Raw genomic sequence first — 20,655 nt, forward strand, 5'->3', positions numbered from 1 at the left:
GCAGGCAAACGTTCAGTCGTTCAGCGGAATAGACACTTGAGTTTAATGCGCGCCAACGAGCTGCAGGATACGAATGCGTATAACTGTATAGTGTGCCATGTTTGTGGCAGTGCGTGCGTGTGTATTAGTGCAACTGCAAAGTACTCATAATGACAGTCATGAAGATATATTTATTTGTGGAATCGTTTGGTGTTGTTGCTGGTTAAATTTACAGTGTGTTAAATAATTATTCAATGATGTTTGTTGGTATAATTTGGAAGGGAGACAAGGTTTTCTCTGTCCTATTTTAACGGAAGAATATAAGAAGGCACTATGAAAAATCTTAAATAATTAGGGATTAGTTCGCCTATGTACAGAACGACGGACAGACGTGGCAAAATCGCTTGAGCTCGTTGTGCTGAGCACTTACAAATTTCATATGGATATACTTTCTAGGGTCTCCGACGTTTTCTTTTGAGTGTAACAAACTTAGAACAAAACTAAGTATACTCTGAACAGTTAAAAAAATCTAAGAATCAACAGTCTTACGTGTATAAATATGCTCAGTTACAAGCTAGAGACACAGCCTCTTGAGCCAACTGCCAGTTTTGCGACATGGCGCCGGAAACTACTGAGTATATTTTGGATTGTACAGAGACCTGTAGACGCAGATTCCTATCCGGATGCAAATCACATCACCTGAAAGTTCTTAGAATTCATCAGAGAACTTCTGTGAAAACCTGTGATAGTAGGGATCGCACAAAAGACCTTAAAGTTACAGAGCAGATTCTATTCTACTCTACAAGTTATTAAAAAAAAAAAAAAAATGTATATTTTTTTTTGTAAAAATAATATATCTTCACATTTTGAATGCACTGTAAGCAAAATATCATTGGTTGGATGGCTGGTAATTTATGTGCTTTTTGTGGTTGGAAAAATTGTCGATGAGGCATTTTTGGTATAGATCCCCACCAGAGTATGCACGAACTCACCCTCTAAAGTTTTAGCAAACTATAGAAATCTGAAAATAATTGCGCATTATTTTGCAATAACAAATAAGCATATAAGTCTCTTATATATGTGTGTGTGTAAACACGTAAGCATTCTAGTATATGTGTATGAGCGTATGCACATACAGAGGTGGTAATTCTAGTGCTGAAAAAAAAACGAAAATGTGTGCCAGCGAGTGCTTTATCAACATCAATAAATTGCCATTGTGAAAAACAACCCACACTGGAGAGCAAGATTTGAGAAAAAAATGCAATTCAAGCGTCTATGAAACACGACACCACAGTCACATACATATGCATGCCTGTGTATATATGCGGATGTGCGCCTAAAAATATGCAGTTAATTTTTATGACTAAGAATTTGTATAAACGTGTGTGCGGTTATGTTAATATATGCACACACATACATACTCATCTCTGCTATTATGGAGTTTTCAAACCCACCGAAACTGAGCTCAGCTCTTGGCTTGTTTACTTTCACAGCCGCTACCACATTGGGCTTACATGTAACATCACATTTCGTCAATTTTTTCCTGCTTAACATCAGCTAAGTGTCCCACAAGCACTGTATTGCTTTCTCGTTTATTTCGCATGTGTAGTATCTCCTTGTTTTTGGGTTTGCATTTCCTGTTTGTTTGTCGCTGTCAGCAGCTTCATTGCCTTGCAATCTAGACACACAGCGATACGAGCATTACAAGTGAAATCCGCAAAATCCTTGTGTCACAGTCAATTCCACTCGAAGCGATATGAAGTGAGGACGACGCAGTACTTAGCACAACGCAACTCAATACAATATTCGATTGAAGTGCCTGCTAAAGGAAAATTAATAAATACACACACACGTGTGTATATACATAAAGAAATTGTTGGTGTATAGCGAGTACAGTGGGCGAAATATTGAACTCAAAGTTTCATTGACAAAATGACCTTTTAAATTAGCTGTAAGCTTTTAAGCATTCCCTACGGCTTTAGAGGCTTTGATGAGCTAGAAATTGTGCTGAGCTACTGCCAACCATAGGAAAAGCTGTCTACATTTGACAAGTGAAGAATCGTACAGGTTTTGGGCGACTTTTGAATGGTTGAGGTTTTATGGAAAACCTTTTTTTTTGTCGTTAATATGCTTGGATATTTGCCAGGGATTGGCGTTAAACTAATACTCACTGCAGAATTTATTGAAGGATAATGTCTTTTTTGGAAAAAAAGTAAGTTAGTCACACCTATCGAGGGTCTGTACATATATGAAAACCGGAACTTAAATAAATAACTATACTTTATTACGAAGGAAAATGGAGAATTTGGTTCGTATATACGATAATTTCTCAAAATATACGATATTAACCCTAGGTCGTTCAGATACCACCATCAGCAACATCCGTTTCTATCACTGAAACTAATTATTGCTAATTAAACTAAATATTAAAAGAACAAGAGGTTTTCGTTGGATGTTTTGTCGAGCTTAGTTTTTCAAACGTGTTGTGTGTCTTGGGTTTGCGATCTTTAGTTTTCTAATTTCAGTATCGAATCTAATCTAAATAATAACAATAAAATGTATCTATATCTACTTCATAACGCCATTTAAAAAGAGAGTATTCCCTTCTAGTGTATCTGTGAAACGAAAGCATACAAGAAAGCGCTAACTGGAAAATATCATAACCGCTAAAATACCTAGAAAATGTACTCCGATAGTCATATTCGAGTTTTACAACATTTTCAACAATGAACAATAGTAATGGACAGCCTTGCGCAATGAAACGTCAACACTACTCCACGGTGATCACTTTTGATTGATTGGAATTTATGCTGACAAGGCACGATGCCTCCCGACTCTAGCTATTTCACGTACCTACACGAGGAGTACACAAACAATGTCGAGGGACAAGAGGCAAAAAACAAAACGCATAATTCACTTTACAGCCAAGGCAGCAGCACAACAAAAGGTAAAGCAAACAACGAAACAATAACTGCATATAACAAAAACAATTACAAACACATAAAGCCACAAAACATGAGCATGGATGACAACAAGACAACAAACAAAAGACTGCTAAAGCTAAAGCTGGAGTTAGAGTTGAGGTTCAAGCAAAAAGCTCTACTCGAAGGATAAGCGCAGGAGTATGTTGTGTCTGTGCGTCGTCAGCATGACTGAGTGTATTCGAGTTCGGAGCTTAAGTGAAATGTGTGTCGTTGTGAATATGTTTGAGGTGAATTGTTTAGAATACAGGGATGCCAACGTTGAGAGAATTCGAAACAGAAGGCGGATTATATAAATAACAGATCCTACTAAAAATTCAATCTTTCTGAGATGCAGTTGTAAGTACAATATATTTGCTTAATATTTACGAGGCTTCGTGTCATCTCGCCACTGCGCACAAGTTCCACACATTTAGCCACCCTGGCAACCCTATTGTGTACAACAATGTACCCGCAGTCAGCAGGAGTTTGGTGCACTGCTTCTTGTTGAATATTTGAAAGACTCGAGTGCTCGTCGAGTTGTTATTATATTTTTTATGAGCCTTTGTTGGTGGCGCAGTGCGAAGCTTTTGAAATGTTTTCCTTTTTTTTGCAGCAAAAGCAGTGTTTGCTTTTTCTTTTGACTTTAGAATTTTACTAAGCATTTTTTGTGTTTTCTTGTGTTTTTTTTGTTTTTATATGTGTGTTCTGGTTATAGGTATGTTTGTGCTGCCGCCGCTTGGTTGCATGAACTCTGCAGCAACGCATGTTGTTGCATATATTAAACGCCCTACAAAGATGATATTTGTTTTCAAGATAAAGCCTGTAAAAAGCTTATAGAATTTGTGCGATTTGCCGATACGCGGCGTATTATGCAAAGTAAGCGAAAATGGAGATAGCAATAATGCGCGCCAAAAGGTGTGTGTGTGTGTGTGTGTGTAAATAATGACAGTGCGAGGTGTCTTCGGTTTGTGTGTATGTGTGTGTCTTCCAAAGCGGACTACAATCATGTATTGAACACTTCAAGTCTGCGGAAGTGCGTCGGCACTTCAAATAAAAGCGAGTATTACAAGAATTGCTGTTGTAACAACACTCCAGTAGACAATAAGTTTCGATAACAGTGTTCTAATAGTGATTGGAAAAGAGTTTAGCAGAATGTGCGGCGAAATGTAGTGAGTATGGCGCTTAAAAGTATTAGTAGTTCAGAAAATTGTATTGCAACTGTTTCCTTCTAAATTTTATTAAAAACAAAACAACAACATATTATGGTTTTTAACACCTATTTCCGTTATTAGTGTGTTTGAGAAGTTTTTAAGTGAAAGAATAAGATTCGGAGAGTTGCCAACTTTTACCGCGGGCAGTAAAATGCAAAGGTTCTTGATGTATGGATCATCAATGATGATGAAAAAAAAATTATATTGTTTTCTGCTAAAATATAATTAAACCCGTTGAAATAAATTTTCATATGTCGATGCTCAGCGGTCTTTGGAAATATCGCTTGTTATGCCAGAAAATATTTACCGATGATTATACACTTAGATTAAGTCATACAGTGTTTGTCTGGAAAGTAATAGGATTGAGTCGATTTAAAAAAAAATATTAAACCAATCGTTACAATTCTTTAAAAACTTTCAAAATAAGCTCCATCTGCGTCGATGCAGCGCTGCCAGCGCGATTTCCAAGTATTGAAGGCGTCACGGAAAGCATTCTCCAGAATAGCCTTGAGAGCCGAGGTGCATACTGCTTGGATACCCTTCGTTTCAAAATGCTTGCCAATCATCGGTCTTTGCAGGCAAGGAAACAAAAAAAGTCCGGGGGGCTATATCTGGGCTGTAGGGCGGTTGTGGAAGCGTTGGGATGCAGAACCTTGGTTAGGTAGCTGTTCACAAGAAAGGCTTTGTGAGCCAGGGCGTTGTCGTGGTTCAACTTATAATTGGCTGCAATGTTTTGTCGGACCCAATTGACCTTTCGTTTGAGTCTCTTAAGGACTTCCACGTAAAGCTTGGCATTGACGGTTTGTCTAAGAGGAACAAATTCATGGTGGACGATGCCTTTGATGTCAAAAAAGACAATAAGCATCGTTTAATCGCGTATCTCTGCTCTAACGAACGCTGCATTTTCGACTTGCACCACTCACAGAAACACGTCGCGCGAAAATCTTTTTCCTGACTCTCCCGCTGCTCGGAGACAATTGACCATCCGCTGGTTCGTTAGCTTGGAACGGCCTCTACCGAATACAGTTGGTGCGCGCACGCTTCGTAGTACAGTCGCGGAGGCAGAAAATCAGTCCAATTACTTTTCGGACAACCCCTGTATGTTGGCATGGACGCCCATAAAATCTGAAAACTCTACTAAGTGAGCTGAAAAGTTTCTGTAATTGTAGCGTAAGCCATCCTCCACATTGTATTTGTAGAGGTGACAGTCTGTGGCACTTTTTAGAAACGGCGTCTCAAATAAAAAGGATGTCGGAGAGTATTGGTAAAAGAAATCAGCAAATTATGAACATCGTATGAGAATATAATCTATGTGTTGACAAGTGGATATTTCCATCAACACTTTGAATGCGCTTTTGAGACCTCGCATTATAAGCAAACTCAGGTTTCAACGGTTCGATGCCGGGGAAAGTGCCTGAATGGATCGAGAACACCTTCTTAATTACTTGAAGCGGAGAACATTTTTATTGAAACGAACGAATTTTACTACTTTTTTACATCGCGACTTTTCAAACGAACGATTTTTGTTTTTCTTTTGAGTTCTTACAAGCAATTATATGTGAAGAACATACCTTTGTTTCTATACTATACCATGTTACAACACCATCCTGCGTTATTTCAAAGACAGAGAAATTATTTTTGGTTGACAAATTCAAAATTATTTGCGTAGTATTTTTTGTGATTGGCCAACAGTTAACATACCTGTAAAGAAAACGGAAAAGTCGTTAGCAATGATTATTTAAAATATTTTTCAGGTATTGATTATGTAATGACACATATTAAAAATAAATGAAAGGCTATGTATAGTTATAGTTTTTTAGTAAACATATTAAGGCACAAGAATGTTCCTTCAAGAACATTTCTGTAGAGAGTGTGTCAAAATTATGCTATAGTACTTAATACTGTGGAGAGCACTGTAACAATACATATGTAGATGGTATAAGTCTGAAAGTAGGTTGGAATCATTTCTGAATATTATTATACTCTCGCAACAAAGTTGCTAAAGAGAGTATTATAGTTTTGTTCACATAACGGTTGTTTGTAAGTCCTAAAACTAAAAGAGTCAGATATAGGGTTATATATACCAAAGTGATCAGGGTGACGAGTAGAGGTGAAATCCGGATGTCTGTCTGTCCGTCCGTGCAAGCTGTAACTTGAGTAAAAATTGAGATATCATGATGAAACTTGGTACACGTATTTCTTGACTCCATAAGAAGGTCAAGTTCGAAGATGGGCAAAATCGGTCCACTGCCACGCCCACAAAATGGCGGAAACCGAAAACCTATAAAGTGTCATAACTAAGCCATAAATGAAGATATTAAAGTGAAGGAAGGAGCATATTTGGAAGTAATTTTTTTGGAAAAGTGGGCGTGGCCCCGCCCCCTACTAAGTTTTTTGTACATATCTCAGAAACTACTATAGCTATGTCAACCAAACTCTATAGAGCCGTTTCCTTCAGGCATTTCCATATACAGTTCAAAAATGGAAGAAATCGGATAATAACCACGCCCACCTCCCATACAAAGGTTATGCTGAAAATCACTAAAAGTGCGTTAACCGACTAACAAAAAACGTCAGAAACACAAAATTTTACGGAAAAAATGGCAGAAGGAAGCTGCACCCAGGCTTTTTATAAAAATTAAAAATGGGCGTGGGGTCGCCCACTTATGGACCAAAAACCATAACTCAGGAACTACTCTACCGATTTTAATGAAATTCGGTATATAATATTATCCTAACACCCTGATGACATATACTAAATATGGGCGAAATCGGTTCTCAACCACGCCTTCTTCCAATATAACGCTATTTTAAATTCCATCTGATGCCTTCTCTGTATAATATATACATTAGAAACCAATGATCATAGCGGAATAAAACTTTACTCAAATACGGTATGTGAGCTGAGGTATCCCTTGTGGAAAAATTGTTGTGATCGGACTATAACTTTTCAAGGTCTCTGATATCGAACACGAAGAACTCAGTGCCCAACCTAACCTAACCTAATTTTTCACCGAAAATAACGGTAAATCTCTCAGAATTTAATTCTAATTAATTTTACAGCAAAATAAAAAAATATGTAAATGACGGATAATGAAATCTCGATTATCACTTTATCGTGCGAGAGTATAAAATGTTCGGTGACACCCGAACTTAGCCCTTCCTTACTTGTTTTTCTATTATTTTGCTTGAGAGATGAAAATTCTCTGATTGATTCCAGCATACAAGGGAACATCTTATCATATCGTCTAAAAGCGTGAGTCTTGTTTGCGCTTGAAAAATTCTCTGAAAGATGTTTGCAGCAAAAGATATCATTATTAAGTGAGGCAGCTATATTTTCATTGCCCAGCAAGTTGTAGCTCCATGAAGGCAGCGGGTGATAGTAACTGTTGAGTGCATATAAAAGCTCATTAGTGCCATATACAGTCGCTCTCATAACTTCAAGTTATAATGACCTACCTCACTAACGAAGCAACTCGTAAATTTGTTCACACGAATAATTGTCTAACGAATGTCGGTCACTGGCCCAGCATAGTAGTTTTCGATAACTTAGTTGGAAAACCGGAGTTCATGTTACTTTTTTACAGTTAAGGGAATGTGTGTCAACTTGTGGGTGCGATAAGATATTTTTGGCGCTATGATTCTACACATTTTTCACATTCACACATTCGCCTCACCCGCCGACTAACCATAACGATGGCAACGCCGATGTTGTTGCTTATGACGAGTTGTCAATGTTTACATAAATTATTCACAACTGTCGTAAAGAGTTCGAGTGCCAGTGTGAGTGCGAGTGCGAGAGTGGCTGCAATATGTCTCCTCTATGGACCCGCAGTGAGCTTAAAATTTTTACGAAGTTAGCAAGCAAACTGCGCCTAGAGGTGGCGAAGGATCAAAATGTGGAATTTTTGTATTAAAGTGAAATTGCAGCGGAAGCGCAAACAATAAAAAAAACATAAAAGTAAAAAGCTTAACAAAAAACTTTGCTTTAATTTGTTGGCGTATTTCAATGCTAAATGAAAATTATATCAACAAACTACTGTATAATAAAAAGTGTAAACATTTGATGTCAGCAAATGTTTAAATTGTAATAAATGTCAAATTTGAAGCTCGTCGGGGTGGCAATGAAATCATTTTTTTTTTTCGTTCTCTCTTAACTGTGCTTGACATGGTTGAGGTTACAGCTTTTTCGGGAGACAAAACAATTTTTTTGAAAACATAAAATATAAAAACTCTGAGTGCATTTGCCAGCTGAAATTTTCCACGTTTTCAAAATCGAGCATAAATGTGCCACTTGTTCATACACATATGTACATATGTATGTATATGTATTGTATGTATTGGTAGTCGAAAAAGGCTTTTTGTATTTTGTCAATATATGTCTTGCATTCGTATATCTCCGGTGCTACCGCTAACATTGTGTCGTACCATATAGTATTGGAAAGGTGAAATTTTAACCAAAGAAAGTTAAATTCGGGGAATTTGAAAAAAAGTTGCAGCTGTTCAAAAATGAGTGAAAATAATAAAGAAATTCGCTATATTTTGAAAATTTTGCATAAAAAAAGGAAGAATGTCACGCAAGCCACCAATGAAATTTGTGAAGTTTACGCAGACGATGCTGTAGCAGTTCGTGTAACTAGGAATGGTTCGCTCGCTTCATTTGCGGAAATTTCCAAATTTCATTTTGCGCTGATGGAATAATGTCTCTGGCAGAAAAATGTCAAGACGTGGTCGACTAAAATATTCGTAGTACATATTTGTTCATTTATTTAATAAAAAAATAATATGTTGAAGTTTGAATAAAAATACGAAAAGACTTTTTCGACTACCCAAAATATATACATATCTTTGTTGAACAATGTAATCTATTGAGTCCAATCAGATTGTGTATAAATATTTATTCAGCTTAGAAAATAATTATAATTAATAAGTTACAGTTTTTCAAACAATATTAATATGAAGAGTATACATAATTTTGAAACCAATTTTTATAGAAAATTTATTACTAGGCTGATTTAATAATTTTTTCCAAAATGAGTTCGTTAAATAATATTTTTTAATTTTTAATTTAATTTAATATGTTAACATGAAATATAGAAATTTATTTTTTAATTATATTTTTTCGCTAAATAATATTTTTCTCTTCAAAATAATTTATTAACATGAAATATAGAAATTTATTTTTAATTATTCTTTTCAGCCAAGTTTTAAGTAAAATAGATAATTTATCAATTTCTTAATGATATAACGGTATCTTCTTCAATACTTTTAATTTTAGGTGTCAGCCAACTGCCAGAAAGTCATTTCTTATTAACCACTCGTTGGGTATGAATGTAAGGCAACAACACTGTCACTTATGCCGATCAACCACCAACTTCTTAACGATTTTGCTTGCAACTCTTTTCGGTTAATCATAACTGTTTTTACCCACTTGCTTTGCCTATTTATCTTTCCAATCATCATATAAATTATGCATTTTTTCGCTTTGAGAATTAATACACAAAGTAAATAAGCACAACAAAATGCGAACGAAGTCCACAAACGGACTTTGTTGTAATTTTATGTCCACACAGCAGAAATTTGGTTTAACACACATTTTTTATGGATTGTTATCTTTCGAACAGACGGTAAGTTCAGGCACTAAGAATCTTAGTAAAATCTTGCACAAAAAGCCCAACCCGAAAACCGTTCAGTTATTTGCGCTTTTAGTCTTTTGTTAGTCGCCTAGTTGAATGCGCAACGCGTGCAAGTACTCGCTGGCTAAGCCGTTATTTAACGTGCGTTTTGGTAGTTTCGGTTATGCGAAGCACGTAATTGAATTTGGCCGGGAGCGTTTGTGTGAAAAACAGTACTTTTACAATTAGTGTTGAGGAAGTTTTGAAGATTTCTGCGCAGTTATGCGAGAACATTTTTATATGCTCACATTTTTAACAAAATAGTTCGAGAAGAAAATGCCTTGGCTTACAATTTTCATTTTCGGAGTTACAGGTGATTTTCAGTCAATTGGATTGCGTGATAGATTTAGTGCTAATTGAAGGATAAACGTTCAGTTAATTGAAGAAATATAAAAAAATTGTGCAAGAGAGGTTTGACTATCAGTGATTTATGAGAATAATTTAAGCGTGATGTCATTGCAGTGATACTGTCTCTCAGGAAAATAAAGCGTCAAAAAGTGAAGAATTTGTTTCAGAGATGGAGACGCACTCAAAAGTACGAAAGTGATTTCAAGCAACAGCTGATGCTGCCCATTTCATTTATGGTTGTTGACTTTTTATTCGCTCTAGCATCGTTAGTGTCGGTTCAGAAAGTGGTATACAGTTGCTACCATGCAGAAAACACTTAAACAGTTTGGTATATACTTAAGTGATCTTGTATTAATCGAAAGTCTTTGACACATAAATCGGATCTAAGTGAAAAGCAAGAGCTGAAAAGACTTTAAACCACTCCTATCTCTACAAATTTGGTACGGGACTATGAGCTTCAAAGAAATTGTGTTGAAATAAGAATCAAGAGCAAGAAATTGTTCGAACAGTTATAATAATAATAAAATCTATTAATAAGACTACTGGGAACCCAATTAATGGAGCGAAGTGTCCCAAAAAGGGCAAATTGAAATGAAGTGAAATTATTTTTCTTTCAATATTCCTTTAAAATGTTTTGTCGCTGTTTTCAGCGGTTTCATAAACTTTTGTAGAATGTTTATTTCGAAATCTCAAAGTCACACCGAAAGTTGATAGTTTGCTAGCCCTAGACAGCTCTTGAGTGTTCTCATGAATAGCGGTTCTAAGATTGCATTCTTCGCAACTTCAATTTAGAATAAAACGTTTTGAGTCTAGAGCCCTTTTCGGCTCGGTAAGAGTAAACTATACATAATTCTTTAATAAGGATATTCTCAATAAGATTATTTGGATTTATGAGATATGAAATAAGTCAATACTTTTCTGGTTTGCTAGCACTAACCGTTTAAGTGTTTGGCAGTTTGAAAAGCTGCTAAAGGTTGGCAAAATTTGAGTAACCCCGAATTCTTGAATTTATATTGCATTTGAAAATCCACCGATTTTTTCACTCTTTCAGTTCTACAAAATTGGCATAGCGTTCAAACAAAATTTTCGCCTGAGCATGCTCCAAAATCAACCCGATTGTCTAGCAATAATCTGCCGTCCAACACCGAGAGCCCAAACTATATTGTTTATTTAACCGACAGCAATGAAGTAAACGTCATAGATCTGCTGTTAATCAGTGGTAATGGCTATAGTGACGAAGCTGTAATAGGTGCCAACAGGCACAATGACAATAAAGATGACGAACAACATTCTGTAAGGGAGCGCTTGAGGGGCGGGGATACCGACGAAGTGGGCGCTAAAGCGGCAAAAGAAAATGAATATTTGCAAAGCAATGCCACAAAGGGTAACAAAGAAAAAAACGACAAAAGCAACTGCTCTACTAAAACCACAACATCAATAAACAATAAAAAGCAAGCAGCAAACGTTTTGAGTGACAAAGCAACTATGAAGGCGACGACTAAAAGGAATACCGGCACATTGGCAGGGCTGTCAATGCGGGTCAACAAAAATGATTTCGCCAAAGTGGGTGACAAAAGTGAAACGAGCAAAAAGCACAAGGAAACAGCAACAACATCAACAGCAACAACAACTATCAAAACAATGCCATCAACTTCAACAAGTAGCAAGCGAAATATCATTACAGCCAACAATGGTGGTGTAACTGTAACGAATGTAAGCACGAGCGCCGCATCACCACAGGCGGCCAGTACGAAGCTCTACCATTCAAATGGGTTCCTCAATCCATTCGGACAATTAGTCGCCTTCTTTGGCAGCGACCAATTGCATCTGCAGGACTACACTTTCTTCTTCAACGCCGAACGGCATACCGTATTCCAGCTACACACCAACAACTACCACAACATTAACACAAGATCTGACAGCCAGGCTGTGGCGCGCGTACCAGCTTTGGCCGAAACAGTAGCTGCTGGTAGTGAGCGAGTATTGAATGTGGTCACCAATACGATTGGCGCAGTGTTTGGCGCAAATCCACTTCCCACAACGGCAGGCGCAACGGCAAATTCGGCGTCAGCAACAACAACTGGAGCATCAGTGTCCGCCCACGCCGCGCCCACCATGCAAGTGGAGGAAGTGCAGCTGTACAATGGCAAATCCTTGCGGCAGTCACGTTTCAATCCTTTCAATCCAACACGGTAAGTGATGGCCGACAAAGGGGCTACATATAAGGGTCAGGCGCCGAAATGAGTTATGTGTGTCAGGCGAGCTTACTCAATGGTTGGTTGCTTAGAGGGATTGCGGGTGCTGAAATGCAAAAATTGTATTTTAAGCACTGTCTGTGTGTGTTGGTGTGTATGTTGGCGGCAGATTTGCAACATTTTCGAAATTCGATTTGTGCTAAACGTGATCGGCATACTGGCGAACTCTTCCGGTTTGCAATTTGTGTCATAGGGGCACTAGTTGCTTACCAAATGGGTGTTGTCTTCGAGCTTGTCCTACGCTTTGTTGCATTTAACTGCAGTGTGTTGTTTGTCTATGCCACGGCCTATTGCACTTCAAAGGTTGCCGATTAAAATGCAATGGTGCGGCGGCTAATTTCATTAGCTTACATATTGTTGCTGTTTTTGTTGTACAAAAACTTGTTAAAAAAAGTCACACTCTTGTTTTATTTTTTTTTATTATTTTCCTTATACTCAGTTTAAGAAATAGTTGTTGGGTGAGGAATCTTCGATTAGAGGGAGGGAGAAAGAATAAGAAATGGAGTGAAAATAGTCTCATAATTTCTGAACTTAATAATTCTTCTAATCCATTTAAAGCGTGTCTAATAAAAGTGCACATCTATATCCAAATAATACATAAATTTTTTCCCTTTCTCCTTTCTCCACAGCATACTCATTCACGGTTGGTTTGGTGGCGCAAAGGCCGCTATTTATCAGACGCTCGTGCCAGCTTATCTTCGACAAGGTGCCGGCAATTATAATGTCTTCACTGTGGATTGGGGACGTGGTGCTGTTGCAGACTATCTCACCGCCAGCTATCGTGTAAAACCTGTTGGCAAGGTATTGGCGAAGTTCATCGATTTCCTACAACGTGAAGCGGGTATACGCTTCGAGGATCTACATGTGATCGGCTTTAGCATGGGTGCACACATCGCTGGCATCGCTGGGAAGCATGTACAAACCGGAAGACTGCCAGTGATTTATGCACTGGATCCGGCGCTGCCATTCTTTCGCTACGACAACTTCGACGAACGCGTTGCGATCACCGACGCCGATTATGTGGAGGTCGTACACACAAGTGTTGGTTCGTATGGCTACGATCGACCGTTGGGCCATGCCGACTTTTATGTGAACTATGGCAGCGCACAGCCGGGCTGCTTTCTCAATGAATGCAGTCACTTTCGTGCTTTTCACGTATTCGCTGAGTCACTGCAGTCCACGGCGGCACTGCGCGCGCAAGGTTGTGATGTCAAACTGTGGCAGGATATGATAAAGCATAGAAGGTGTCTTATGGGCACGGGCAGGCAAATGACGTTGGGTGGCGATCCAGCAAATGTGACGGCATTACGGGGACGTGGGGGCGTATTTTACTTATCGACTAATGCGGCGCCGCCATATGCCAAGGATGTGACGTGAAACGGTGTGTGGCGGGGAGAAGTGAACATGCCTTTTGCTTTGCATAATCAGATTTTCTTCGCGAGAAGCTAAACAAAAACGAAAATAAAACAGCAAAATGCTATGTGTATGGAAAATTAAAATCGCAATGAGCATTAGAATGGATTTCTATGGAATGCGTTTTTTACTAGCAGTTCTCTGTGCAGAAATAGTAATAATTAGTAAGCGCGACTTCTGTGACGCTTTGCATTCAAGCTGCGCACGAACACACAGGCGGCTTTGGAAAAGGCAAATCCCCAAAAGCGATAACTGTGCACAACAGGGGTGCAGTTATTTTTACTTTCGCTGCTGCGCTTATTTGTATGCAATGCGTTTTTTCGATGTGAAAATTGAAATGGAAATTAAAAAATGCTGCCATGTGTGAAATTCCTCTACAAAAGCACATTTAGCCCGCATATTCAGTGTTATAGTGTGCTTTTCATTATGACTGGCGTTTTCGCAGCAGCTTTTGGTTGTTGCTGTGTTTTTTCCCCCCAATGCTATGTTTTCTTATGCGTTGCTGAAAGTAAAAACTCCTCTACTTTACTAAAAAAAAAAGCAACGTGCATTTCCCGCGAATATGTGTCACGTGGTGTGGTAGCAGCTGGCACAGTACTTCTGTTTATGACCGAAAATCTCGCGCAAAAAAATTAAATTTGAAATGTTTGGAATTCGTTAAATATACAGGAAATTAAATTTTAATATTGAGAAGAGGAAGACCGTTTAAAAAATATTCTAGAGTGATGAATAAGATCGTTGTTTTTCGCTTTGTTACGAGCTTAGACAATACAACTCGAAAAGTATGCTATACATTTTTATTGTTTATCGTTAGTTAAGCTGTACGATTAAATGGAGGACTTATTTCCTTGTGTACAACTTTTCATGACCAGAGAACACCTGGCCGTAAAAAAGGTTTGTTCTCGTTAGATCCCGCACAATTTGACAATCGCTCAAAAAAAGGCTCGTGTGGATTGGTGTAAAGAAATGCTGAAAAAATACGCTCGTGGTGCTGCAAAAGACGTTTATAAGATCGTCACAGGTGACGAATCATGGATCTATGTATGCGTATGAGCCCGAAACAAAACAGCAATCGACCGTGTGGGTCTTCCAAGACGAGCCAAATCCAACGAAAAAAAAAAAAAAACATTTCCTATTTTCATTACTAGGCCAGAAATATATATAGCAGCCCTCGTAGAATATTCGATTTATATACGATCACTGGCAAGAAGTTACATTGAGAGAAATTCTTTTTAAAATTCACTAAGCATGCTTACATATTTGAAATACGCGTCGTTTTGTGAGACTCTAAAAGTGAATTCTTCGATTTTTACTATGTCCGAAGTGCGGTAATGCACCATCTCATACTGCATTGGTTATTCGTGATTATTTCGCCACAGTTTCAACTAATTTACCTTCGTGTAACTTCTAGCTATTTAGTAAATTCACATGATCACTCCGAGGAAACCGTTTTGGCTCAAGTGAGGATATAAAAGCTGATTCGAAGAAGGCGTGATGACCATGACCATGACGACGGAGGCTTTTTCCAAGTGTATTGCAGCGGGAGGGGATTACTTTGAAGGAGATGAAATGGACAAAAGTCACCTTTCAATTTGATCACAGTAGTATGTGTTATGGATAGATGACGGCTAGGGGAAATATTGACCCATTTTTGACGCAAGGGCATGTTCTCTTCACAAAAATATTCTGCCAGAATCGCAATACTAGAACTCAAGACTGACTGATACGCTCGTCAAAGATTAGCCAAATGCCCTGGTGTTCGCTGCAGGTATTTGGTGTCTGGGTCCTTGACATTTAATTCGACAATTTTTGGGCACATGGTTAAATACCTCAAGGGCACTGCTGGTGCAAAAGTTTATCCCGATATATTCATGTCTGATTAAGTCGTTGAGTACAGTATATGAAAGAAGTAGTTGGGAAATTTCATATTCATTCGAACAGTTCCTGAGATATATGATTTCACCTTAAGGTGGGCGGTGCCACGCCCATTATACAATTACAACACGAATTTGTTACGCGCAACTTCATAAAGATAACTTAATTTTTACTCGAGTTACAGCTTGCACGGACAAACGGACGGACGGACATACAGTCACCCGGATTTCAACTCACCTCCCCATCCTGATCATTATATATATATAACCCTATAGCTATATTGTTTAGTTTTAGGTGATACAAACACTTCTCCAGCCTGCTGAATGGCAGTGAACACATAACACCAGGAGAAGGCGAACCCGATTCCCCAATCGATGACGATGGAGCAGACGTTCCATTACCCGGCCATGAAGAAGTTCGAATAGCAGTTGCCCGCCTGAAGAACAACAAAGCGGCAGGGGCCGACGGATTGCCGGCCGAGCTATTCAAACACGGCGGCGAAGAACTGATAAGGAGCATGCATCAGCTTCTTTGCAAAATATGGTCGGATGAAAGCATGCCCAACGATTGGAATTTAAGTGTGCTATGCCCAATCCATAAAAAAGGAGACCCCACAATCTGCGCCAACTACCGTGGGATTAGCATCGTCAACATCGCGTACAAGGTTCTATCGAGCGTATTGTGTGAAAGATTAAAGCCCACCGTCAACAAACTGATTGGACCTTATCAGTGTGGCTTTAGACCTGGCAAAGCAACAACAAACCAGATATTCACCATGTGCCAAATCTTGGAAAAGACCGGTGAAAGGAGAATCGACACGCACCACCTCTTCGTCGATTTCAAAGCTGCTTTCGACAGCACGAAAAGGAGCTGCCTTTATGCCGCGATGTCTGAATTTGGTATCCCCGCAAAACTAATTAAGCTGTGTAAACTGACGTTGAACAACACTAAAAGCTCCGTCAGAATCGGGAAGGATCTCTCCGAGCCGTTCGATACCAAACGAGGTTTTAGACAAGGCGACTCCCTATCGTGCGACTTTTTCAATCTGCTGCTGGCGTATGGCGATGATATTGATATCATCGGTCTCAACACCCGTGCCGTTAGTTCTGCTTTCTCCAGACTGAACAAGGAAGCAACGCAAATGGGTCTGGCAGTGAACGAGGGCAAGACGAAATATCTCCTGTTATCAAACAAACAGTCGTCGCACTCGCGACTTGGCTCTCACGTCACTGTTGACAGTCATAACTTTGAAGTTGTAGATAATTTCGTCTATCTTGGAACCAGCGTAAACACCACCAACAATGTCAGCCTGGAAATCCAACGCAGGATAACTCTTGCCAACAGGTGCTACTTCGGACTGAGTAGGCAATTGAAAAGTAAAGTCCTCTCTCGACGAACAAAAACCAAACTCTATAAGTCGCTCATAATTCCCGTCCTGCTATATGGTGCAGAGACTTGGACGATGACAACAACCGATGAGTCGACGTTGCGAGTTTTCGAGAGAAAAGTTCTGCGAAAGATTTATGGTTCTGGCTAGGTCATGTTGTCCGGATTGATGAAGACACTCCAGCTCTGAAAGTATTCGACGCAGTACCCGCCGCGGGAAGCAGAGGAATAGGAAGACCTCCACTCCGGTGGAAGGACCAAGTGGAGAAGGACCTGCCCTCGCTTGGAATCTCCAATTAGCGCCACATTGAAAAAAGAAGAAACGACTGGCGCGCTGTTGTTGACTCGGCTATAATCGCGTAAGCGGTGTTTACGCCAGTAAAGAAGAAGAAGATAGAAACAACCGTTAGCACATGTTGCAAGAGTATAATAATTGAATTTAATTGGTTTGAAAGCCTAGCATTTTTGAGCTTCGAATTCGTAGACTTTTTTGAAATAAATGGGTTGAGAAGTTAGCCAAGCATGCTAACACTTAGTTTAATCAAAATTTTTCATATCATATTTATGTTATGTCTACTACACGCAGTGTGAATATATGTAGTGTGTGCATGCTTATCAACTTTTATGTCATGCTGTAGCTAAGCTGAATAATTTCGAAATTCTTGCTGTGCAATTAATAACAGCAGTTTTTCTTTGCTAACAACAACTTAGCTTCAATCACAGTTAGTTAGAAAACTAATAGAAAAGGAGCATACCGGCAGGGAGTAATGCACTGACTTCAAAGTATACGATTTTTGGTTTGGATGCCGCTAACTTTCCAAAAATATTGTTTTAAACCAAAAGGTATACCCAATCGATTGTTTCACGTCATTCCTGACAAATTTTTATAATACTTTGCCACGTTCTGTTGCTGAAATATTACAAAACTTTAGCTGCTTGACACTTTCTTGGTTCGCTGCTAGAGCATTTTCCTAGTGGGTAGCTGCGTCGTTTGCGCAAACTTCTGCAAAGGTATGTAATATTAGTGGCGGCAAAAGTTCTTAATCGGATTTTGCAGTGGTTTGCAAAAGTTGTTGAGGCTTCTTTGCATTGGGAGAATAACTTTGCACTTTCTTTGCCTAATTTTCAGTTATGGAATTTGTTTTGCATGCTTCTATGCGCAATTTCTTTGTGGCATGATTGGAAATAATGTGTAATTAATGCTTGAGTTTTTAAAACAAAATTGAAATAATAATGAAATTTTTGCGTAGAATTTGAGACTCGATTAAATTACTAATCAAATGAAAATCCATAGAATAATATATTGAATTTCTGCTGTTTGCTATTTAAGTAATTTTTATTCTAACACTTCTTCTTCTTCTTAATTGGCGTAGACACCGCTTATGCGATTATCGCCGAGTCAACAACAGCGCGCCAGTCGTTTCTTCTTTTCGCTACGTCGCGCCAATTGGATATTCCAAGCGAAGCCAGGTCCTTCTCCACTTGGTCCTTCCAACGGAGTGGAGGTCTTCCTCTTCCTCTGCTTCCCGCGGCGGGTACTGCGTCGAATACTTTCTCTCGAAAACTCGTAACGTCGACTCATCGGTTGTTGTCATCGTCCAAACCTCTGCACCATATAGCAGGACGGGAATTATGAGCGACTTATAGAGTTTGGTTTTTGTTCGTCGTGAGAGGACTTTGCTTCTCAATTGCCTACTTTGTCCGAAGTCTACCTGTTGGCAAGAGTAACCCTGCGCTGGATTTCAAGGCTGAAATTGTTGGTGGTGTTTACGCTGGTTCCAAGATAGACGAAATTATCTACAACTTCAAAGTTATGACTGTCAACAGTGACGTGAGAGCCAAGTCGCGAGTGCGACGACTGTTTGTTTGATGACAGGAGATATTTCGTCTTGCCCTCGTTCACTGCCAGACCCATTTGCGTTGCTTCCTTGTTCAGTCTGGAGAAAGCAGAACTAACGGCACGGGTGTTGAGACCGATGATATCAATATCATCGCCATACGCCAGCAGCAGATTGAAAAAGTCGCACGATAGGGTTGTCTGAAGCCTCGATTGGTATCGAATGGCTCGGAGAGGTCCTTCAGTTCACACAGCCGTATTAGCTTTGCGGGTATACCAAATTCAGACATCGCGGCATAAAGGCAGCTCCTTTTCGTGCTGTCGAAAGCAGCTTTGAAATCAATGAAGAGGTGATATGTGTCGATTCTCCTTTGCCAGGTCTAAAGCCACAATGATAAGGTCAAATCAGTTTGTTGACGGTGGGCTTTAATCTTTCACACAATACGCTCGATAGAACCTTATACGCGATGTTGAGGGGGCTTATCGCACGGTAGTTCGCGCAGTTTGTGGGGTCTCCCTTTTTTGTGGATTGGGCATAGCACACTTAAATTCCAACCGTTGGGCATGCTTTCGTCCGACCATGTTTTACAAAGAAGCTGATGCATGCACCTTATCAGTTCTTCGCCGCCGTGTTTGAATAGCTCGGCCGGCAATCCGTCGGGCCCTGCCGCTTTGTTGTTCTTCAGGGGGGCATAACACTTTGAGAAAAAAAGCATTTGAAACTGTGATCTTTTTATTGTGAGCCAGGAAATTAATTAAAATTTGTTTAGTTGTTTGAAAAATTAAAAAATTATTTTTTCGAAAAAGAGCGTGTTTTTGGTGAGTTAGGAAATCATATCCGAAAAACGCCGATATAAGGAAGGGCTTAAGACGAGGTAAAGTCTTGTCAGGCTGATTATTTATATTGGGTAATCGAAAAAGTATTTTCATATTTTGTCTATAGATGTCGTTGTAATCATATATCGCCAGTGCTACCATTCACATTGTGTCATATACGTATATAGTGTATAGTATTGGAAAGGTGAGATTTTAAGCTTTATTTAACAAGAAATGCGGGGAAGTTGAAAAAAGTTACAGTAGTTCAAAAATGAGTTAAAATAATATAGAATTTCGCTATATTTTGAAATTTTTGTATAAAAAAAGGAAGAATGCCACGCAAACCACCAATGAAATGTGTGAAGTTTGCGGAGACGATGCTGTATCGGTTCGTGTAGCACAACAATGGTTCGCTCGTTTTCGTTCTGGAAATTTCGATTTACACTGACGAAAGTCTCGATAAGTTTCATGTGATATTATCAACCGTTAGGTGAACAAAACTGTTATACTCTGTAGCAACTTGCTGCGGGAGTATAAAAATATTGTTGCAGATCAAGCTCAAGATCCTCTGATACCCGAATACCAATTTTTTTCATTATGATAATCCTCTTATTTTTAGTTAAAACTAATATTTGCTTAGTTAGGTCAAAAAAGATTAGGAATCTAAATTGTATGTAAGCTATTTTTATACCCTGAACAGGGTATATTAAGTTTGTCACGAAGTTTGTAACACCCAGAAGGAAGCGTCGGAGACCCTATAAAGTATATATGTATATAAATGATCAGTATGTTGAGCTGAGTCGATTTAGCCATGTCCGTCTGTCTGTTGGTCCGTCTGTCTGTCTGTCTGTATATATACGAACTAGTCCCTCAGTTTTTAAGATATCCTTTTGAAAT

General features: G+C 38.9%; 1 protein-coding gene across 3 annotated transcripts in view; it reads right to left on the reverse strand.

Annotated features, from left to right (window-relative positions):
• Nucleotides 1–20,655, reverse strand: part of LOC105229624 (poly(U)-binding-splicing factor half pint) — a 320,705-nt gene that overhangs the window by 33,278 nt on the left and 266,772 nt on the right. The gene's annotated exons all lie outside the window — the stretch shown is intronic.

This window comes from Bactrocera dorsalis, chromosome 2 (assembly GCF_023373825.1).
Source record: "Bactrocera dorsalis isolate Fly_Bdor chromosome 2, ASM2337382v1, whole genome shotgun sequence".
Taxonomy (NCBI): Eukaryota; Metazoa; Arthropoda; class Insecta; order Diptera; family Tephritidae; genus Bactrocera; species Bactrocera dorsalis.